General features: G+C 39.4%; 3 long non-coding RNA genes across 3 annotated transcripts; all 3 read left to right on the forward strand.

The window, feature by feature from the left end:
* Window positions 1-4,446: 4,446 nt before the first annotated feature.
* Window positions 4,447-5,662, forward strand: LOC137084977 (uncharacterized). Its single transcript, XR_010906864.1, has 3 exons — window positions 4,447-4,596; window positions 4,686-5,546; window positions 5,627-5,662. It is a non-coding gene; the product is annotated as an uncharacterized lncRNA (long non-coding RNA).
* A 952-nt stretch (window positions 5,663-6,614) lies between these two features.
* On the forward strand, window positions 6,615-7,894 carry LOC137084978 (uncharacterized). The gene is made up of 3 exons (XR_010906865.1): window positions 6,615-6,690; window positions 6,784-6,855; window positions 7,801-7,894. It is a non-coding gene; the product is annotated as an uncharacterized lncRNA (long non-coding RNA).
* A 5,723-nt stretch (window positions 7,895-13,617) lies between these two features.
* LOC137084979 (uncharacterized) lies at window positions 13,618-15,095 on the forward strand. The gene is made up of 3 exons (XR_010906866.1): window positions 13,618-13,895; window positions 13,989-14,106; window positions 15,026-15,095. It is a non-coding gene; the product is annotated as an uncharacterized lncRNA (long non-coding RNA).
* Window positions 15,096-24,484: the final 9,389 nt, after the last annotated feature.

The following is a 24,484-nucleotide window of genomic DNA, read 5'->3' on the forward strand; positions in this document are numbered from 1 at the left end:
ACAATGACTTACTAGATAACAGATTGATTATATATTAAAACAATATATTGTATCGAGCAGATTACCTTGGACTGGCTGGGTTAACGGCTGAAGAGAAGTAAAAGACGGTTACAATATAACGGTAATTCGAAATCACGCACTCACTGTTTTTTTGAATGAGCTCGCGCCTCAGCTCTTCTGACGTCACGCGCACTAGTGCAGCAGTCATCTATTCCAGTGTTTCCCAAGGGTGCCGCGGTCCTTCAAAAATATATGTATATATTTACTTCAGGAAAAGTCATGCGTATATATACAGTATTGTTCAAAATAATAGCAGTACAATGTGACTAACCAGAATAATCAAGGTTTTTAGTATATTTTTTATTGCTACGTGGCAAACAAGTTACCAGTAGGTTCAGTAGATTATCAGAAAACAAACAAGACCCAGCATTCATGATATGCACGCTCTTAAGGCTGTGCAATTGGGCAATTAGTTGAAAGGGGTGTGTTCAAAAAAATAGCAGTGTCTACCTTTGACTGTACAAACTCAAAACTATTTTGTACAAACATTTTTTTTTTCCTGGGATTTAGCAATCCTGTGAATCACTAAACTAATATTTAGTTGTATGACCACAGTTTTTTAAAACTGCTTGACATCTGTGTGGCATGGAGTCAACCAACTTGTGGCACCTCTCAGCTGTTATTCCACTCCATGATTCTTTAACAACATTCCACAATTCATTCACATTTCTTGGTTTTGCTTCAGAAACAGCATTTTTGATATCACCCCACAAGTTCTCAATTGGATTAAGGTCTGGAGATTGGGCTGGCCACTCCATAACATTAATTTTGTTGGTTTGGAACCAAGACTTTGCCCGTTTACTAGTGTGTTTTGGGTCATTGTCTTGTTGAAACAACCGTTTCAAGGGCATGTCCTCTTCAGCATAGGGCAACATGACCTCTTCAAGTATTTTAACATATGCAAACTGATCCATGATCCCTGGTATGCGATAAATAGGCCCAACACCATAGTAGGAGAAACATGCCCATATCATGATGCTTGCACCTCCATGCTTCACTGTCTTCACTGTGTACTGTGGCTTGAATTCAGAGTTTGGGGGTCGTCTCACAAACTGCCTGTGGCCCTTGGACCCAAAAAGAACAATTTTACTCTCATCAGTCCACAAAATGTTCCTCCATTTCTCTTTAGGCCAGTTGATGTGTTCTTTGGCAAATTGTAACCTCTTCTGCACATGCCTTTTTTTTAACAGAGGGACTTTGCGGGGGATTCTTGAAAATAGATTAGCTTTACACAGACGTCTTCTAACTGTCACAGTACTTACAGGTAACTCCAGACTGTCTTTGATCATCCTGGAGGTGATCATTGGCTGAGCCTTTGCCATTCTGGTTATTCTTCTATCCATTTTGATGGTTGTCTTCCGTTTTCTTCCACGTCTCTCTGGTTTTGCTCTCCATTTTAAGGCATTGGAGATCATTTTAGCTGAACAGCCTATCATTTTTTGCACCTCTTTATAGGTTTTCCCCTCTCTAATCAACTTTTTAATCAAAGTACGCTGTTCTTCTGAACAATGTCTTGAACGACCCATTTTCCTCAGCTTTCAAATGCATGTTCAACAAGTGTTGGCTTCATCCTTAAATAGGGGCCACCTGATTCACACCTGTTTCTTCACAAAATTGATGACCTCAGTGATTGAATGCCACACTGCTATTTTTTTGAACACACCCCTTTCAACTAATTCAACTAATTGCCCAATTGCACAGCCTTAAGAGCGTGCATATCATGAATGCTGGGTCTCATTTGTTTTCTGAGAATCTACTGAACCTACTGGTAACTTGTTTGCCACGTAGCAATAAAAAATATATTAAAAACCTTGATTATTCTGGTTAGTCACATTGTACTGCTATTATTTTGAACAATACTGTATATATATATATATTATGATAAAATGTGAATAAAACAATGAATATATTTTGAATGAATCTAATGTCTGAAATAACATATCTAATGTCTGACATCAACGTCTGTATTAGGGTAAAACAGTTCTCGATTCGCATGGTTCGGCACGCACTTGCAACGCGGTTCATCTCACATCTGATGACACATCTATATAATATGGGTTGTAACTTGAAAATAACGCTTTATGTATGTTTCTGTCGAAGGATACTCGTGCTGGATCCTTGGTGATACATTACAACAGTGATATTAAAAGAAAAAGGTGGGCAAAACGTTTTTTGCGGTCATCACCAAGCAGGTGCAGTGAGAAGACGCGAATGAAAACTCGCGCACTGTGAGATCTGTCTCTGTGCACTCATCCGATAGTGCGCACGCGTCTCACAGCACGCAAATATTGAGTTATCTTTCAAATCACAGCTCTTGAACCGAAAAAACTCACACAAAAAGTATGTCAACTCAACATGTCCATCTTGATGAGTAGCCTATTGCATAGTCACTGAACTGTATACATTCGAGAAATACAACGCATATCCGTACATTAAGGTCTTAAAGGGGCAGCCTTCACTGCTGTCTGTTTAATGTCAACAAAAGACAAGGACTCACTGCTCTTGATTGAGTAGCTTTTGTAAGTATAATAGGATTCTATTATATTATATTATTACATTATATTATATTATTACATTATATTATATTATATTAATCTTTAATTTTTACAGTCAAATATGCAATGTTATTTTACATTTGATCAATTTCTGTACCTGAAAACTAGTTAGACCTACCTAAAAAATCTGGAAGCATTTTTTTTTTGTATCTTTGCTCAATAGTAGTTATTTGTGCTGCTGCTTGTATTTAAATTAGTTGTTCTTATTATTTTCTTTATTTTTATTTGACTTAAATAAAACATGTCAAATAAAATGTCAAATTTACACTCTTTTCCCCATGTTTACTGGGAAAAATGGTAAAACATGAAATGCTGCATGCATATATTTGAGGGAAGTGGTGGGCCATTGCAGCTGACCATACCAACGTTGGCCCAACGTTGTATTTCTGTCAGATGGTTGGGCCAACGTAACCAACCAATATTGACGTTGGCCCAACGTCTGTTTGCTACCTGGGCCCTCTCCTATCCGGTCACGTGTGCTTTCCCCGCGATCGTTTCGCCCGATCCGCGGTCACTGTGTGCTTTCCCCGCGATCGTTTCGCCCGATCCGCGGTCACTGTGTGGTGTTTCCCCTGCGATCGTTTCGCCCGATCCGCGGTCACTGTGTGGTGTTTCCCCCGCGATCGTTTCGCCCGATCCGCGGTCACTGTGTGGGGTTTCCCCGCGATCGTTTCGCCCGATCCGCGGTCACTGTGTGGTGTTTCCCCCGCGATCGTTTCGCCCGATCCGCGGTCACTGTGTGGTGTTTCCCCCGCGATCGTTTCACCCGATCCGCGGTCACTGTGTGGGGTTTCCCCGCGATCGTTTCGCCCGATCCGCGGTCACTGTGTGGTGTTTCCCCCGCGATCGTTTCGCCCGATCCGCGGTCACTGTGTGGGGTTTCCCCGCGATCGTTTCGCCCGATCCGCGGTCACTGTGTGGTGTTTCCCCCGCGATCGTTTCGCCCGATCCGCGGTCACTGTGTGGTGTTTCCCCCGCGATCGTTTCGCCCGATCCGCGGTCACTGTGTGGGGTTTCCCCGCGATCGTTTCGCCCGATCCGCGGTCACTGTGTGGGGTTTCCCCCGCGATCGTTTCGCCCGATCCGCGGTCACTGTGTGGGGTTTCCCCGCGATCGTTTCGCCCGATCCGCGGTCACTGTGTGGGGTTTCCCCCGCGATCGTTTCGCCCGATCCGCGGTCACTGTGTGGGGTTTCCCCGCGATCGTTTCGCCCGATCCGCGGTGTGCTTTCCCCGCGATCGTTTCGCCCGATCCGCGTGGGGTTTCCCCGCGATCGTTTCGCCCGATCCGCGGTCACTGTGTGGTGTTTCCCCCGCGATCTCGCGTCGGATGTTTTCTTATGATTTATATCACCTTTTTTATGTAGTATTCGTTTAGCAGACCATATAGGCAAAAAGTCTTGTAAGTCTTATACTGTTAGTCTTATATTAGATGAGCTATAAGGAAGTCCCTGGACCAACATAAGAATATATGTCCCTGACATTTAGTTTTAAACATGCATGTCTTTTTTTTTTTTTTTAAATTGAAAACAAGGACTTTAAAATGTTTGCATGGGATTATTCATTATAATACATTGACAATTATAAGTGTGTTGGCTTTTGAACTCTATATAGCATGCATTCAATTGGAAACAGTAAAATTAAAATTAAATTTGATATCAGCAAGCTTAAAAAGTCGACAATGATCATTGAACAATAATATTCTATTTTTTTATTTTAGTGCAAGCTAACACTTAAAGATTCAATAAAAAAGTACAATAAAATGTGGCTGTAATAGAGATATACATTTTATACGTTTTCTCTCTCTCTCCCTCTCTCTCTCTTTCAGCTACTTAACAGAAATGTGGAAAACCACAAGAAAAACACCCCGGACATTTTCTGCAGAGTCTATGCCAGCCCTGAAATTGAGGGTACCGGAACAGCAAGGAAACAACTCTGAGTGCGGCATATTTGTATTACTCTATGCAGGGAATTTTCTGAAGGTAAGTTCTAAAAATAAAAAATAATATCATGGCATTGTGCATGCCACTAAAAGAAAACAAATGATTTATGTTTCCATTCCTTCCTCTAGGATCCTCCCAAAGAACTAATGAATGAGTTTGACTGTACATCCTGGTTTACACTGGCCGATGCATTTTCAAGGCGCGCACAGATCAGGGACAAAATGCCAAGTAGTTTAGAAGGTGTATATCTTTGGTTTTGTTTTGATAAACATTCTATAATCCTTATGAAATTAGTTCAGTTCAATTATCAAAAATTATATACTATACCACTATTTTCTTAAATTTTAGGAAGTACAGCATAGGGTGCACAAGCATAACTTTCTGTTGTTTTGATGTGGCAGATGAGTGTATTTAACTTGTGCTACATTAATCTTGTAATACTGGTGGTTGACTGCTGGTTTTGCTAATGCAGCACAGGAAAGTGAAGTAGAGGAAAACAAAGCAGAAGAGAGAGAAAGTGAAGAAGAGCAAATGGTTGCTGAGAGAGGGCAAGAGGAAAACATAGCCAAGAAAAGGTAGAGAGGAAGAAAACATACCTGAGGAAAGAGAAGAGGACAAAACAGCTCAGGGAAGAAACTGTTCTGGGAAGGCTGTCAGTGCCAGGCACCAAAAGAAAGTACACAGTCACTCAAGATGAACTGAAGAGAAGAATCATGGCAGAAAACATGTCAAACAACATGTTAAGAAGCCTGATTAGGGTTTGTATATGCTCTCAACCGTATAGCAATTTTCTATACTTTTACAGAACAAAAAAAATTATAAAATAGTAACATATTGGTTTATATATAAGTATCTAAAATAAGTATCTTCTCTGCGCTCAGTGAAGGGGAGGCCACAGATTTAGCCCAGGAGCTGGGAGCCATGCTTGGGCGACATGTGCACCTAGGCATGCCTGAAAGTGTACCCAGTGCGCAGGCAGACATTGCAAAGTACTTTTCTTTCCACATCTGGATATGTTTTTTTTTTTTTTTTACTTCTTGCTTACAAATCTGTCCATTTATATTTACAGGAATACACTTTGCACTCTCGAGAGTTTACTGAGGGATATGTTTTTTTGTTAAGTAATGTTATAATATAGTTTTGAACTGCTTGTGGTTACTATTAAGTTTTCTAATTTTTTTTTTTTTTTGGGCGGGTTCGTTGAATTGTATAATGTAAATCTTGACCAAACATCCTAATAATCTAACTAAATCATAATAATTATTAATGGTAATATAATATAGGGAGCCTCTAACAACAATAACAAAAGATTCAAACAAATATTGTCCCTGTTTTTTAATTAAAAGATAATAACAAATGAGATTTTAGTGATATTTAGACAACTCAAATAGGAAATGTCCCCAGTTGCCTTTTCAGAAATCTGGTCACCTTAGTTTAATACTATATCTAATATAATAAATATATTCATAATTATTTTGATGCATTTATTGTTTTTGTTTGTTTCTTTGTTTTTGACATGTTCAGATCACACTATGACAGATAGTGTCAACAAACTTGATGAGCTAGTAAAAAAAGGGCGCGCAGTTGCTGCAGCCCTCGGTGAGGTGTATGACCGCAGCCAAATTGATGCCCTCATTAAAAAAAAACGTACTGACCCTGCACAAATGGACCTTTGTCAGATAGTCAAACAAGGACAGACGATTCAAGCACTTGGCCTCGAGAGTTCCAAGAATAATCTCAACCATCTTCTGAAGGAATCCAGAGAGCTGTTTGACCAACCAAACAAAAATGACCCAAAGGTCCAACCAGTGATGGTAAAGTAATATAATGTAGTTTTTGAACATCCAAATTTTAAGGCAATCAGTATAACATTTGACTGAACATTTTAAGAATATTATTAAATTGATGGAACAATAGATATAATGTAAATATTTTAAATTTTAGTATTAATTTTTACTACCATTCAGACAGTCATAATCCTATCAATCTTGGTATCCATAACAAAACGTCAGATTTTAATGATGCACAGATATAGTGTAATGTTGGATTTTCACAGACAGTCCAGCTGTAAAGTCAAGTGTAAAATAAGAGAGAAGTCACGTCTGCAAAGGACGGAATCTCCTACTTCACATGGTAAGGTTTTGTCATCCTAAAGGAAAATAATGTATTATATTGTACATTAGATTTTTAAATAACAATGATGTTTTGACTTACTTTTACATTCAGATTCAAGGGTCAGCCAATCAAGGGCATGTCCAAAGCCAACAGAATCTGTTCCAGACCAGGGTCCAGATCATGGTTGGTTAGGCCTATTTGATTTATTAGATTTTGATTTATTTATTTATTTATTTTTTACATTTATTAGGTATTTTTGTAAATTCATGTCTTTATTTTTGGATATAAATGACATGCAACTACATTTTTCATGATGTGCAAAGATCCCCATATGAGCCCCAGTAGCCCCAAATGATTTTGATCTATGATACTTATATAAAATGCTTTGTCTAAACTTAACTGTGCCGTACATTGTAACAAAAAGCAATTATCTGTAGTAAGGTAACTGCACTGTCACATTAGACAGGAGACTGTTTTGTTACTCTCAGTGGTGTACATAATTTGCAATTGTTTTTTTTGGGGGGGGGGGGGGGGGGGGTCACAGATTCTCTTCTACACGAGTTGCAAGACCTGCTGTCAGTGGCTAGTTCTACCCTTCATTGTGAGAGTACCCCACATTCAGCATCATTGCATTGGGGCACTAGGACAACAGCTTCATCAGCTTCATCAGAAAGATGGAGGGAGGCTAGACCCTTGTTAATCAGCAACAGACTTGCAACAGAGCATATCACAACACAGTTGTGTTCACAGTGCAAGGCAAAGGTGGCGGTGGTCAAATGCAAAGACTGTTTGCCTAAACAATACACCTGCATTGACTGCGACTGTGCTATACACCGTACACAAGTGTTTCACAACAGAAGCACTATGATTTCAGGCTTCCACAAGGCTGTACCTCCCACCACAGTGGTAAAGCAGAACTCTGATGGGCAGTATTTTCACCATCATGAAGGTACTGTCTTATTTTAGTTTTTGAATAATTACTTTCTAATAAATGTAATTAAAAATGTAATTCTTAAAATAGTCACATAAATAAAAGCTGCCATTGTCAAACTTTCTTTAAAATTTTTTATTGAACTTGCGAAGTTATGAACTGAAACAATTTTTTTATGTTTGCTTGTTTTTTTGTAGATCGACTCTTACCAATGGCACTACCTAATTCCATATGCAGTTGTGGTGAAGAAACGTACAGTGTTGGCATAGGGAGGTCCATTACTTTAATTAACATGAAGGTTAAGTGTGAGTGAGTGCGAGCTAGTGAGTGAGTGAGTGAGTGAGTGGGTGAGCGAGTGAGTGAGAGTGTGAGTAAGTGAGAGTGCGAGTGAGTGAGAGTGCGAGTGAGCGTGCGCTGAGTGAGTGTGCGAGCGAGTGTGAGCGTGTGAGTGTGTGTGAGTGAGTGAGTGTGCGAGCGAGCGAGCGATTGAGTGAGTGTGAGCGTGATTGAGTGAGCGTGCGAGTGTGTGAGCGTGCGAGTGTGTGAGTGAGCGTGTGTGTGAGTGTGCGAACGAGCAATTGAGCGAGTGAGTGAGTGTGTGTGTGAGCAAGAGTGTGAGTGAGTGTGTGAGTGAGTGAGTGTGTGAGTGAGTGTTTGAGTGAGTGAGTGAGTGTGAGTGTGAGTGAGTGAGTGTGTGAGTGAGTGAGTGTGTGAGTGAGTGTTTGAGTGAGTGAGTGAGTGTGTGAGTGTGAGTGAGTGAGTGAGTGAGTGAGTGTGTGAGCGTAAGCGTGTGAGCGAGCGTGTGAGCGAGCGATTGAGTCAGTGTGCGAGCGAGTGAGTGAGCGAATACTAACATCTGCCCTTTAACGTATGCATGTTTATTATTTGAAAATTAAACGCATTTATGTACTCCAATTTTTTAAATGTCTTTGGCCATAATTACTATTTTGCTATTTATTTTTTTGCTTAATTAAGCTGCTACACATATACTGCAGTAGCCAATTTGTGTATTTCTGTTGGTTGATATTAAACCCAACATGTTGGTTTGCTTTACGAGCACATTTTATATGCTATAGTATGAATAATATCAGCACCTGATTTGTATAATTTGTCTAGATTATTCTTGTCTACAGAAGACAAAAAAAATATAAGTCATTGGCTGAAGCTGTCTTTATGCATTTAAATGTGTGTACTCCGCTTGGGCCATCATTTGCATTCTATCATTACTCATCTAATTTATGCTGTAGAATCACAGAGCTGCTTTAATCAATAAAGTAAACATAACTCAGAGATTCAGCTCATGACGATTGTCACAACAAAACCATCAACACTTGGTCACATTTTCTCTGCACTTGTATGGCTGCTTTAAAGCATCCAGATAAAGACTAATGTTATAAAGTCAAGAGCCCTACTAAAGCAAACACTGATCTCCATAATGGTGACACCAAAAATGGTGACTCTGTCCTTCAGTATTTCTCGTCCACCCACGATTGATTGGAATATTATTTCTGTATTACATGGCCCATACCATCGGTCGATATAAGTGCGAACTGTGCGCACACACACGTGCGCGTACGTACACGGGCGTACGTTTTGGTACACAGCCCACAGACTATTATTACTACATATAAAAAAGACGTTTTACTCACATAAGTTTATTGCACCATTCCTTTCGGATTCAATATAGAAGGAACAGCATTGTGTCTGAAAATCCAGCACCTGAGACTTGTTTACAAACAATTCCGCAGTGAAATGAAGCGAACATGCATTCTTCCCCACGTTCATTAAAAATAAAATGAAGTGTCACACATTCCGAATATTAGGATATGAAGTAAGCTTATGCAGCAAATGTGTTCTTCCACAATATCTTGCTATCTCCTTCCATGTGTTTATTGCTGCTGGCTAGCGATCGACCGAACAGCTCCATGAGTCGGTGGATGGGGTTGCTAAATTACACCAGGGAACTACACTAACCTTTTCCACTGGTGGCACTTGCGCTACTAACTTTTTCAGTTACTGGCACAAAACATCATTTGGTCGCACAAATTATTTATAGTAAGCCACTCTGGATAATAATGAACAATAATGAAACTGTATTGCATACAGGTGTGCTTTTTTTTACTTGCCATCTTTTAAACCACATGCCTTCTTGTTTTCTTTAACATTGGTTGGGATAGATTTATTGCAATAAAAAATACAGTACATAATAAAGTGCAAAATGAATTTCTTTTGCATTTCAACATGCTGTGGTGGGCACAGATGTGCAGACTCCTGAACTCTTAAGGAAAAATAAAATAAATATAATCCATAAAATAATAAGAAAAATACTATCATTGTGAAGCTTCAGTGCGTTTACATGGAGCACTGTAATCGGTTTAAAGGGGGGGTGAACTGCTGTTTCATGCATACTGATCTTTTTACACTGTTAAAGACTTGGAATCCCATCCTAAACATAGACAAAGTTTCAAAAGTTAAGGTGGACGTTTGATGGGAGTATTTCTTTGTCAAAAATACTACTTCCTGTTAGTCATAAGTTTCGTCAAGTTTTTTGCGATCATGCGTCCCCTTGACGTTAATGGGGGCGGAATTTCCTTGTATGGGCCTTACGGACAATCCTACCGGAAGAGCGTGAGAGAGAGAGAGGGAGAGAGCGAAAGCAACAGGCTACGCCCATCAAAGCGCTGGCTCGTAGGCTGCTGCACAGGTGATTAACAATGACATCAAAAAGTGCGTTTTTGGTTGCCAGACCAAGACAGTCCTGCACAGATTCCCCAAAACCCCCGCGTTAAGGCAACAGTGGATGGAATTTGCTTTTCCGGATCAGCAACTGAGTTGCGCGAATGTTTATATCTGTTCGCTGCATTTCGGTGCCGACTGTTTCATAAACAAGGCCCAGCTTGACGCCGGATTTTCCCAATCGCCTAATGCTGAAGGATGGAGCAGTCCCAACGATAAAGGTCCCAACGTTAGAACCGCAGGCTGTGAGTAAGAGTGCTTCAAATGTCTGTGTTTTTGCCTATGCTCATCAAGTAGCCCAAACATGATCACGTATAGTTACTATATATATTACTATATATAGAAATTGATCAATGGAGCATGCGATGTGTAGTGCGTGTACATTTGTTTAGCTGGCCATTATATGTGTAACTTTATGTTTGTGTATTGTAAAAGCACTCCAAACAACAATACACAAAGAGGGGGGAAATATGTTGAACTAAATAAGCGCGCTTCTTCATTCAAATGTGCTACTATTCCATGTCTATCTATGTAAACACTAACTAATCCTGCCGTGCAAAACCAGTCCGCTTAATAACGTTACAATTGTCTAAACCACGCGTAAACACACACACACACGTGCACAACTGCACTTCCCACATGTACACCTTCAAAGACAAAAATACGACGATATAATTCAAGTATAAATATGTAAATAACACAAGCCGCTAAGCATATTATATAGTTAGTGTATAACTTGTACCACATAGAGACGTCCTGCTCTAGTCGTTTTTGCTGCTGCTCCTGTTCAACTGCAGCCTCTGGGTCTGATTCCGGATCATAGATGTATGGCTGTATCTGATTAAAAGCCATATTTTTATTTTGGATAAAGTTTTTTTCCCGCTGTTAGGGATGACACAGCTTTACGACGCACTCGACTCAACACAATAACAGCGCCGCGCACACGTCATTATTTAGCTCCGCTCACACGACACGCCCCCACCCGCTCTGCTTTTTTCGGAAAGACTCGGAACAGCGCATCTTTCTTATATAATTATAAAAAAAATAAAGACTTTTCGGAGATATGCAGGATGCAATGCTACTCTATAGGTACTCAAGATTGACATGACACTGACTGAAACTGAGTGTTTCACCCCCCCCCCCTTTAAAAGCCCAATCCGAATGAAAATGCTCCATATAAACACCTCAATCTGAATAAAAATGCCCAAACCGAATGAAATTGTAATCGGTTTGAGAGGGGTGGGATAAACCTTTTCATGAAAAATGTAACCATGTTAAACGACCTGACCGGATTACTTTTGAGTGTGCGTCCTTATATGACGTGATACACAGCGCGCGCCTTCACTACTGACTGCGCGCCGCGCTCAAACGCAGGTTTATAATGTTGAGAGAAAAGTTAATTTTTCTGAGGGGTAAACTTTTTAATTCTTAAGAACGTATGACGATAATGTTGGCATAATGACACAGACATAGCCTGGCTACATCCTCTCATCTTTACAGCGTTTGTCCCAGGCACTTTTTACTTCAACTGCTCCTGACAGAAGAATTTATTTTTTCTGAGATGATTATTACACTTTACAACAAATAAATAGCTTTTATAAAACCGTGTAAGTCCTGGTGGCTGTTGAGAGTTGCTATGGCATCCATGAACACATTCAGCTGCTGGAGAGGAGCGTCAACAGACAAACTGCTTTGTGATGATTGCGATTGAAATTCAGCACATGTAATTAAACCCCAGATCGGTTTAGATAACGTCTCATGTAAACAGTCCACTGAATCTTTTAATCGTAATTATTTTAATTGGAATGACAAAAAAGTGTGCATGTAAACGTGGCGGCTAACGTTAATGATCGTGTTTGAATTGTTTTGACGCAGTTACAAATTTGGACAGTCCTGCAAGCAATTGATGGCCCACAGAATTTACAGTACATACCGTGCATTGCTCCGTCTTGGTACCTTAACCACTGGTATTCTTCGAGCCACTGTTGTCGAAATTCATATAACGTTATCCGTTTTTCCCGCGTGTGCTTTCCCTGACGAATCCTTCTCAGCCTCATCTTTCTCACTCACAGGCTCCGTTTGACATGTCACATCGACATCAAGTGATGGTTCTGTTACACTTGAACTTCCCTTCTTACAATATGAGTCAATTGTCCGCTTAATTTCAACACGTACAGATTGTAGGCTATGTTGAGATATATATGCGAATGCGATTGCTGTGTGTCTATATTTATATTTTTTTGGTATATTTTTTTTAATCAACGTTAGGCTACGCATCGCCTACATTTCGGGAGGGGGTCGCGGGGTTGAAGCCAATTTGATGTGTTGAATGCTCAGAGCACGTTATAAAACGTTTTCTTAAAATACACATTTCTGTATTAATAAATGCTCATAGTAAATCATAGTATATTGCCTAAAACATAAGGTAGGTACAAAAATAATCAGTGATACATTTGCGACCCCATAGAAATTAGGGTCGCAATGGCATTTCAAAAGGTTGCATATGCGACCATTTTGGTGGCAGTGTAGTTCCCTGTACACGTGCTGTAGAGGCGGTGTTTCGTCGCGCAATGACGTAAGGATGAAGCACATGATCATTTTCTGGGCCTGGTGTCTGTAAAAGCTTTTCTTTGACTAACAAGGAAGTTTTCAGCTCTGAAACTTATAGTAAATATTTTTATATTACCATGACCATTTATAGATCAAAAGCTCAAGGGAAAGTTGATTTCTCAGTTCATCACCCCTTTAATGTCTTATGTCAGTAGTATTACAAAGACCATAGAGAAGAATGTTTCATACTGTGAAGATTTTCTATTCATACCTTTTCTATTATTGTCACAACAGTTCTTTGAATAACCCTGAAGTTGTTCTTTCTTAAGATTGTGTTCATTGTTGTTTAAAAATGTAATTTGTTTTATTAGTTCAGAGGACTCTGCCTACTTCGAAGGGTTGTTTCTTTGCAAAGATGATGAGGTTTCCTCTTTTGTTCAATATATCCGTGAAAAAGTACAACACGCAAGTCTACTATATTGCCTCAGATTGCTTGCATGTACACATTATGATTCATGATTTGTTTGTGAAAAGTGTTATACACTGATTTCACATACAAAGTCATGTGTACACAGTTCATGAATCAGGCATATCGGCTTGTTTTTTCTGTCTATCCCAAAAGCCAGATTTTCCTTTTATTATTTTGTATTTCATTTAGGTGGGAGGCAAAGGTGTCTGTGGATCTGCAGAGTTTGCAGCTGCAAAAGAGTTTTCCAGAAAGACCAGCAGTAAACTGGATGAGGAGGGAATTGAAGTCGCTGTCTGTAGGCATGGTGTTCTTTTAAAGGCACTCAATATGTTTAGAGGAGAGATCTATGCATATCCTTTGTACTTGCAGAAAGAGCTCTGCACAGAAAATGCAACTTTCTTTTGTGCTGACATCATGTGCAAATACTGGCCATACCTAATCAAAGTTTGCCAGGCCTGCCCGGAACTGAGAAATCTTCTGAACATGAAGCCATTGCTCTCAGTAATGCATGCGAAAGTACATGACATAAAATGTGAGGTATTTCACACCAAAGTGTTCATATTGCCTCTTTTAAATGTTGTTATATATTCTGATAAAACCTTCATGTAATACACTTTTCCTCTCTCATAGATCAAATGGAATGGAAGCTTTCAAACTGGTGCTGCATATACCATGGGGGAAGAAGTGGAACAAGCGAATAGCTTTTTATCAAGGATTGGTATAAGCACTAAGTTCATGTCCAAAGCAGGTTAGTATGTTTATTTGTATCGTGGCACTCAATTAACTATATTCCAAATATTTACATTTTCAAACGAAAGTGGTAAAAATAAATAAATAAAAAATAAAATAAAAACATTTGAGTTACCATGCAAATTCAAACATTTCGCTCTTCTCGGGTTACTATGAGTCAACCTGGCGCGAATAAAAGTCGATCATTCTTTACAGATGACGGTTTCGGTTTGTTTGGAGAGAAGACGAGGCGGAGTTCTTTATTAAACTCATAAAAAACAATAGGATTACAGTAATACTGGATTCTAAACACAGAAATGCTACATTATCATGAAGACCTTGAAGCAGATCGCACACACACACACACACACACCTCATATCCATGCCGCTCAAGTAACCTAAGGTGCTTTCCTTGCCATTAATGCTTGGATAACACACGTCTCCTTTCAATAAAAATGATGGCTATGTGGTGGATGGGATATACAAACCTACCAAGTGCTATCATTTTGGAATGACCTATATCGCGAGAGATTCAATTCTTCCAGTTTTGACATCTTCGTAAAACAGCATACACCAACAATAATGTCTTCTGTTTATTCTTCTTATTCTTTTTATTAGGCCTAATTGGGGCTACGTCTTAACCTCAATGGTTACATATAGTTAATTTGTCTTATTCAGTTTTACATGACCAGTTTTTTTTATTATTAGGCTATTATTTTATTACAGCTCCATCAACTTATGCACAAACCGTTATAGAAGTATACTTATAATATTATATATATATATAGTAAGTATACTATATATAGGCCGAATTAGAAGGATGCTATCTTCATTTTAAGCAAATGCAATATAGCCTACGTCTGCCTGTTTTGTCGTCATGTAGGCCTAGCACTGATCCAAATTTCTCTTTCAACCTAATCAGTAATGCTGTTTTCCAGGTGCAGCAACAGAAGATGAAATATGGAGGCATGCAATCAGGTGGTTTGCCTTTTCGGCGGACAGGAGAGGCCAGACTGTTTTTTTCACGTTGTGTTAATAGCAATAGGTGTTTTTTGTATCCATTAATTATGTGTTTGTTTTTGACTGATCTGTTAATTGTTGACTTTGTTCATTACTTTGTTGTTCGTTTTGTATAATTAAATCTGAATTTGTGGTCATTAATTCTGTGTTTGTTGACTTTGTTCACGTTGTTTTAGTAGGCTATGCGTTTTAATCATTAAAACGATTTATTTCAGCTATAGCCTATAGGCCTACGCATTGCTCCAAGTGAAACTAGCCTTTATCAAGTAAAGTCAAGCTTTTTATTTATAGCCAAGGCTGAAAAATGTAGGCCTATGCATAGGTTATTATAACAATCCAGTGGTGATTTAAGCGGAATCGTAACACATCCGGCACAGCTCCGGGAGGCGGAATCGTTTCACGCACTTGTTACGCATCTGTAACGGGATGATCAGGCGGTGCTGGATCGGCGCTGGCACATATCCGCAACAACCCCTAAAAACAGACCAGAAACGGCTTCGGCCCAATGTGCGTTTGGACTCAGGAACGAGTCCGTGAGGCGGATGCGAGCCAGACCCGGCTCTATCGTTTTGCGTTTGCGGCCCTGTTCCGTTACAGCGTCCAATGGCTATCTGGGTAATATACTGTGAATCAACACGCTTAAAGTCGACACTCAGAGGCTGTGTTCAAAATCCCTCCCTATCCCCTTATTCACTATTCCCTACACTAGTTCACTGATATAGACCACTCGACAGAGAGAGAGGAAAGAAGAGAGTGAATTCAGACACTGATGAACACCTGCTGTTATCACTGAAGGAAAGAGAAACATGATTTCATCAACTGAAGATAAAGAGAAGACATTAAATCTCTGAAGATCTCATCAGAGGATTAAACAACTCCACAAACAGCATTGCCAGCTTCACACATTACTAACCAGACTGGCTTTATTTCTGTCAGACGTCTACAGAAGCTCTTATTGAGAATTATCAGATGATGTTTTATTGTTTCTTCTGACGTTACCATTATGGTGATCAGTGTTTGCTTTAGTTGGGCTCTTGAACATTGACGCAATAACATTAGTTTTTCTCTCGCTGCTGTAACGGTGTGTTTTCAATACATTTTTGTTATAGCAAGCAAAGCTGAGAAAAAACCATGAGTTGGTTATGTTGACTATTTAATAATGGTTTAACTCACTAATAGTTTACAATTCTTATCTATAAACATATAGCTGATGCTTAATTTTTTGCAAAACTTGAACCCTATAATTTTGTAACATCATTGTTCCAACATCCAGATAATTTGAAGAGCATGGGAACAGCTTGTGGTCCAAACATCTGAATCAATCTGACTCACACAGACATCAAGAATCGGCGTATGAATCTCAACCATGGTGACACTCAAAACTCCCAGCATGCATTGCGGCATGAATAAATTATTGCTGCTGAATAGCCTGGTTATTTTCTTTAATTCTTACTATTTGCCTTTATTTTTGCTGCTGTTGTTGTGTTGACTTTAAGTAGTGTTTTGTGATGTTCAGAGTTGATCTGTTCGTTTTTTTTATTGATTGTCACCATTGTTGAGATTCATACGCTGATTCTTCATGTCTATGTGAGTCTAAATGACAGCAGAACGCAAGCAATTTTTGAAATCATGACTTTATAAATCATTCATAACTAATTCCTAATCAGTGGATGATAATTTCAGAAGGGTCCCAGTTTAAAAACATAAGATAAGGGTAAATGTATGTGTTTTTAAAAGAATGGGTTTGTTTAGGGAAGAAACACTGGACAAGATTAACAAACTAAACATCCTATTACAATTATAGCAAAACATAGCCAATAACTTCTGACCATTTTTTTTCTTGGCTTTTTGCTACAATAAATGTGTTTAAGAAACACACAGTTATAGCAGACAAAGAAAGACTATCATTACAAAGTCAAGGGCCAAGAGCCCAACTGAAGCAAACACTGATCTCGATAATGGTGACCAAATATTTTCAGTTAAACATCAACACCTAAAGATCTGATAATTCCCAATAAGAGCTTCTGTAGATGTCTGACAGAAATAAAGTCAGTCTGGTTAGTAATGTGTGAAGCTGGTAATGCTGTTTGTGGAGTTGTTTAATCCTCTGATGAGATCTTCAGAGATTTAATGTCTTCTTTTATCTTCAGTTGATTTCATCTAAAGCTGTGGCTGAAGTCAGTTGTAGTTCTTGTGTTTCTCTGTCCTTCAGTGATTCTTGTTAACAGGTGTTCTCAGTTATCACTTAATTAACCCCTTATTATCTCATGAACTTCATCAATGCTTCAATTACTCTAACACTCTGTAGTGTGTACACTCTTCAGTGTTCATTTAAAACTGAAGATTTTGCTGTGGGGTTAAAAGGGTTAAAGGGGTTAGATGAAAAAACCCACAGTGGGAACCGTAAATTAACAGTAAGAAACTGTAAAATCATTTACGGAAAAGTACTGTAAGCAACCAGAGCTGCCAGTAGATTACCGTTAAATCAAGGAAAAACAGTAATATACTGTAATACGTAACAGTCAAATTTACCAGATTAATCAAGATATTTGCACTGAAATATTAGTTAAAGTTATTAGAAAAAAGTTGTGCAAAGTCAGTAACTGATAAGGAGAGTAAATATTAAAATGACCTGTGTTTATGTGTTGTTGCACAAGATGATATAGAAGATCTTTCAGTTGAATTCATTAGTTTTGTGGGTTACCGTTGTGCTGAAGAGTAGAGCCTGTGCTTCAGTCCAGGATGAGCAGAGAAACATTGATGATATGCTGCCTGATGCTTTATTTAACGGCAGTGACTGTGTTTGCTGATGCAGTTATGAGCTGTTTGTTGAGTAATTTATCACATATGTGTGTGCTATTGCTCACAACGAACCGCAAAGACTGAAGTTAAAGTCATGTTTCTAAATCATTTTACTACTACACCTTACACGTGTGAAATGACTTAAATGAAACAAGTTTACGATACAAACACCCATAGATACTAGTTTTAAAATGAGAACTGTTTGAAGCAATCAGTTTTCCAAATGAAAAGTTACCTTTCATGGTATTATTACGGTAAAATACTGTAAAAAAGGAGAGCTGTATATAAACAGTAGAGGGCTGTAAATGAACAGTACATTGCTGGCACCACAGCTGCCAGTAGATTTACCGTTATTTTACAACACAATTTTTTACAGTGCACAGTAACCGCGGATCGGGCGAAACAAACGCGGGGAAACACCACACAATGACCGCGGATCAGGCGAAACGATCGCGGGGAAACCCCACACAGTGACCGCGGATCGGGCGAAACGATCGCGGGGAAACCCCACACAGTGACCGCGGATCGGGCGAAACGATCGCGGGGAAACCCCACACAGTGACCGCGGATCGGGCGAAACGATCGCGGGGAAACCCCACACAGTGACCGCGGATCGGGCGAAACGATCGCGGGGAAAGCACACAGTGACCGGATGGGAGAGGGGTTCTGCGATTTGAACCTTATTTGACCAGTTTAGCGAACGTTGGCACATTAATCCATCATGAAATTGAAAATAATACATTATACAGAGTAAATAAAATGCACTTACCTCTGTGAAATAAAGAAGTCATCAAAGTGGTAAATTCAAAAAGTGGAGCGCAAGCTGGCAGATGTGACGTGAGTAATCTGATTGGTTGATCAATTTTACCTTAAACACCGCCCTTGTTGACCCAGGAACGCGTCTAACTCGGCAGAATCAGGATGTGCGTCACTGTCAGCCTAGTGTGACCAGAGGGGGAGTGGTTCATGCATTTTAGTTGAATTTGCTTGTCCTGACAGTTGTCACTGCCAGTAGGCATGCACTCCCCTTGGGCATGGCGGCGTGGGTAGTGATGTTACGTCTGACACCGATGCTCCGAAGCTTGCTTCAAACTCGAACGGTCCTTGAAATGAACCACTGCTTCGGAGCTTGTATCATTATGTCACTAGTCACGTGAAAATGCCTTCTGAAGCAAACACACTGCTTCACTCCTGTAGTGAACCACCTGACTGCTTTCACAGCCCAATCAGTGTTGACAGGTTTGAAACCTGCCGGCTGTATTTCTTATGTGCTTTCACACATGATACTGCCATGATAAATAAATAAAACAAAAAATAAATAAATAAAAAAACACTTTTACTGAAATTCTATTGCATTTAATGGTTTTCATGGGAATTTTATAATGGGAATTATTGTGGTCTCTGCGGGTCTCTTCTGATATGTGTTGGGTTCTATTGGTGGGGGCATCACATCCTAATGGAATATGTCCCACACACAAAGAAAAAAAAATCTGTAGTGGTTTAAATTGTAAAAGCCAACGGTTCCTATTGGTATTTTAATAGAAACCAATAGAATTTCTGTGATGGTTTCCAGCTTTTTAAAGCTGGTCTGATCTTCTGTCCTTGTCTAAAGAAATAATTACACACACACACACATCATGCTTAATGTTTTATTATCAAGGTGAACACATGAAATTCCTCAGTATCTGTAAAATGTACCTACATAAATGAGTTTCACAGCACTAACACTGTTTCAGCTTCGATCGCCTCGGTAAACACGTAATAAACGGGGCGTGAATATAAGCCTACTTGCATTTTATGGTTGTCAGCTTTGTTGCATTACATTTACTTCACCAGGAGATGGTGCTGCAGTTTCTATCTGAATGAAGCTTTGAGTAACGAACCATTTTCGACACAATTGTATCAGAAAGCAATAATGCTTTGAAACGCTTCATTTGGCCATCACTAGGCGTGGGTATATCGTTCCCCGTAGCATCAAGCTGACACAGCGCAAGTTCCCTTTCGAAAGGGAACGTCTCTGGTTACGACTGTAACCTTAGTTTCCTGAGAACAGGGAACGAGACGCTGCGTCACTTTGCCATGCCTCGGGGCCTGCCTGCAAACAGTCCCTTCAGACGAAGAAGCTGGTGTCATGTTTGCAAGGCGCCCTTATATACTTCCTGGTCGGACCTTGATGACATCATAGGCTGTTGCCGGTCAATTGGATTGCTGTGATAGTAGTTTAGACACCTGTCACGCTGGAGGCGTTCAACGTAGCGCCAAGCTGACACAGCGTCTCGTTCCCTGTTCTCAGGGAACTAAGGTTACATTCGTAACCAGAGACGTTTTGTTTGATGACGATTGTAATGAAGGTAAAGACGATTACAGTGACATACAGGAGTCATCCATTATAGGCACGTGCGAGTACGTTATTATTGATGCCAAATATTGAACACTCACTGATCGCTATAACATCATATTTATGCATGAACACATTTCAATATATTCACGTAGTTGTCAGTGATTGCATGGTGAGTATTTTATAGTATTATATTTTGGTGAGTATTTTATAACGGATGCTTGCCGAAGAAGTTTGGAGAAGTTTGTGAGTATCATTGCTGTTTATAGACATGGGCATAAGCTCCAAACATAGACATGATTGCTTGTTCTGGCATAGGAACTGTTTACTACATTGGGTGACTTCAGATGACTAAGTTTCCACACATTCAGAATTATTTTATTTTTCATTTGTATTGTAGTGTGTTTATTAATTATGAATGGATCCAAATAGTAGTTATATGTGGTCATTTGGCATCTCCCTATGGGCTTCTTTGGTATGGCAGTTTGATTTGTGATTATTTGTACTCTATGTGTATAACTGAGCAGATTAAGTATTTCTAAGTTGTAAAGAATGTCTGGAATGGATGTTTGTAAAAAAAGAACACTGACAGTTTCTATATCTCGAATGTCTTTTGTTTAAAAAAATTATGGGGGAGCTGTCTGTGGGCCTTGTAGTATTGACTCGGAGAGGAGGGGGGCCTTCGAGTAAAAAAAGTTTGCAACCACTGGTCTAAATGCATCTGGTTGTTGAAACCACGCATATAAATTTTACTCCTCCCAACAATGCTAACAAATAAATGTATGAGAGCGTGTTATAGGCTATATGTGATGTTGAAGCCTGATATATATAACTGGTTATGGTCTATTACTGAGCCGAAGAAATTATTTATTTTGACACCCCTATATTTTTAAAGCTGATCCGGCTCCATATAAATCTGGATATGGAACAACTTAAATATACCTAAAAGGTTTTTAAAACTGAATCAAAAATAAATTATGGCAGTGCAATTTTACAGTAACCATTATATAAGAAGGTTTATCTGGACATAAAATAGTGGGTAAAAAAAAAAAGAAAAACAAGAAAAAGCTCATTGTTTTAGAATAACCTACTCCCGGAGGTGTCATCTTATGGGTACAATCCTGGTCTTTGTATCTACTGGTATCATTTTTGTATTATTAGTTATAATTTATTAAGTATACTGATGTCTATTTCAACAGCATTTATATCTGCGTATAGAGCTCCGGAGGTCACTTGACCAATTCTGTTTAAGACTCCATTTTGGCAGGCAGGAACAGCAGACACCAGCATGAGTTTCAAGGCAACAGAGTTCACTGCGCACTTTAACACAAAAGACATTCGAAATCGAAATCGCCTCTATACCCTCAAATAGAGCAGGGTCAATGACGTGACGCACCCTTTTTCTGTCCGGTTCATTTTATTTAGCAGAAAAAGAAAAAAAAATACATAAAATTTTCCACCTCAAAATGAGGATTTCCATCCACAGATGTCCTCCACACCAGAGAGAAAAGATAGAGAAAAGAAAGCTGAGAAACGTTGTAAACGACTGCAGGCTGAGAAGCATGAATTAAGAAAGCTAAACATAAATCTGAGGAAACAACTTGCAAAGATGAGAAAAGAAAAGGGCCAGAAAAGGTGAGACAAGGGCAAAAGAAGGGTTAAGCCACAGTGAGAGGCTCAAGCCAAAAGGGGGGAAGAAACTGGCAAAAAAAAGCCACTCACAGAGCTCCAATAGTGAAATGAAGAAGAGCCTCCACCTATCTTACAGGCAGTTTACTAGAAGACGCCCCTTCTATGTCACTGAGCCAAAAGCCAAGGATCGGGACACTTGTGCATGCATGGACCACGAAAATGTCCACCTGCTGGCCAACAAGCAGAGGGCTGTTGAACTACAGCAGAGGGCTGTTGAAAACAAAAAGCATTTCTGAGCTGCTGGTTATGATAGTGTGTGATCCAAAAACTAAGGACTGTATGACCGTGTTTGTGCCAAGTGCTGCTTTGAGGAGGTAGAATTCCCTGAGAGAGAGAGCAGCTCAGAAGTCACCTGGGAGCAGTGGAAGAGGGTAACTTCCACAAATGGAAAGAGAATGTTTGGCAACATGGTGAAACAGATCTATAGTGGAGCCATCAAGGACTTGATGAAGCTTTTCTCTCAGAAGTTAGAGTCCTTGGCGATACATCAGTTTAACTGGCTGCACCAGGCAGAGCAGTTCTGCTACCTTAAACAAAACATCACAGGGTGTGAAGCTGTTCTGCATGTTGACTTCTCAGAGAATTATGCATGTAAGTTGAACACAGAGGTTCAGGCATTTCACTTTTGAGGTAGTAGACAGCAAGCGACTATCCATACAGCAGTCCTGTACACTGTGCATGGAACAAAGTCCTATGCAACACTCTCTAACAGCCTGCGCCATGACGAGCGGGCAGTGTGGGCACATCTAGAGCCCATTTTAGGAGAGCTTCGTGAAACCTTCCCGCAGATCACAACCCTCCACATTCAGAGTGATTGGCCGGTTACACAGTACCGGAATAAAAACAACTTATACCTCCTCAGTACTGTCCCTTTCCTTTCTGAATTCACTAAGGTGACCTGGAATTATTCCGAAAAGTCTCATGGGAAAGGGGTCCCAGATGGGATTGGTGGGGCAATAAAAAGAGAAGCAGATCGCTTTGTCCAAAGATGTGGTGAACTTCAGACACCACAGCAACTCTTTGAGATGCTGAACACAAGATTAGGCTGAACACAAGATTAGGCATCACACTCTATTGGGTAAACAGAGAAAGCATTGAAAAGTGTGATGAGCTAATTCCTGACAACTTAGAGGCTGTGAAGGGCACCTTTAAAATACACCAGGTTTGGTCTACCCAGCCTTCACAGATCACTCACAGGACCGTGTCATGCTTCTGTAGGAAAACAGAGAGGAGTCCATGCCCTTGTTACAAGCCCGTAACAGTAGACCTGAGAGTGAGACGCACTGTGTGCAACACTGAGAATCGCCCAAGCTCTCCTCCTCAACCACCTAGGGAACAAGAAAATCTAGAACTTTGTGGCAAGTTTGTTATTGTGATTTATGATGAAAAGCCTTTTGTTGGCCAAGTGCTTGAGATTGTGGGAGAAGAAGTGCAGGTCAATTGTATGCTACAATCTGGTGACAAAAACCTCTTCATGTGGCCACAAACTGTAGATTTAATTTTCTACTACAGAAAAGATGTGCATGCTGTGATCTCAGAGCCTGAGCCAGCAACATCACGCTTCTCAAATCTGACTCTCCAAGATTGGGTGAAGTTCAGAAATACCTCATCTTAGATAAATGCAAGCCGTGTTCATCACTGCCTTATGTGGCTAAATGGGTCCAGAAAAAGAAACTTATTATTTGTGATATTTGAATGTTGAAAGGTTCAGCATCCCTGTCCAATGAATCAAAAAGGTTCCAAAAAAGTTCTTGAAGCATATAATGTATGTTGCAATAAAAATTATATAATTTTAAATGTTAACGTCCTTCTGATTTATTATATTTAAATGTTGAAATGTTATTTGAATAAAAAGTGTTACATTTTCTTTTGTCTTGAACTCTTTTGTGTACATTTTAACTGAAATTTTGATATGGGGTAACCAACAAATTAATAAATAAATTCATAACCAAATATCCATCAGTTTAGCCTCAAATATTAATCAGTGGTATGCTATTGTTGAATGTGTAACATCTGTATAAATGCTAATTCAGTTTTTTTGTAAAAAAAAAACTTTTAAAGTAAAAATCAGTATTGTAACTGGATTATGAGGGAGACTGATATTATAGAATAAACTTGTGAAATTATGGTTTTCATAAAATGAAAGGGCACTAAAGTTTATCTTTCTTCATCAGTTTATCTACTTACTGATATGAGTTCAACTAGTCTTAATGATACATAAAAATTTGAATTTTGAGATAAATTACGGTCACCCCAGATGACTTTTTAAGGCTATGCATTATTAACTTAAGTGTAAAAACACTTAAATGTATTTTTTTTTTTACTTTTCTTTATAAAGGCATGTGTACACTACATTCCAAATGTTTAGAAAATGGCCAAACATATCCATATTTTTGGTATTTTAAAATTGGCCTATTTAAAATTCTTGTCCGTCAATGACCCGGCACTACTTGAAGGGACAGCCATTTGTAGTGTTGTCCGAAACCATAGTGGACATGTTCGAGTGCAATCATTCAATCCCACAATGCACCGCAATATCGAGTGT

This window comes from Pseudorasbora parva, chromosome 8, assembly GCF_024679245.1.
Source record: "Pseudorasbora parva isolate DD20220531a chromosome 8, ASM2467924v1, whole genome shotgun sequence".
Classification (NCBI taxonomy): Eukaryota; Metazoa; Chordata; class Actinopteri; order Cypriniformes; family Gobionidae; genus Pseudorasbora; species Pseudorasbora parva.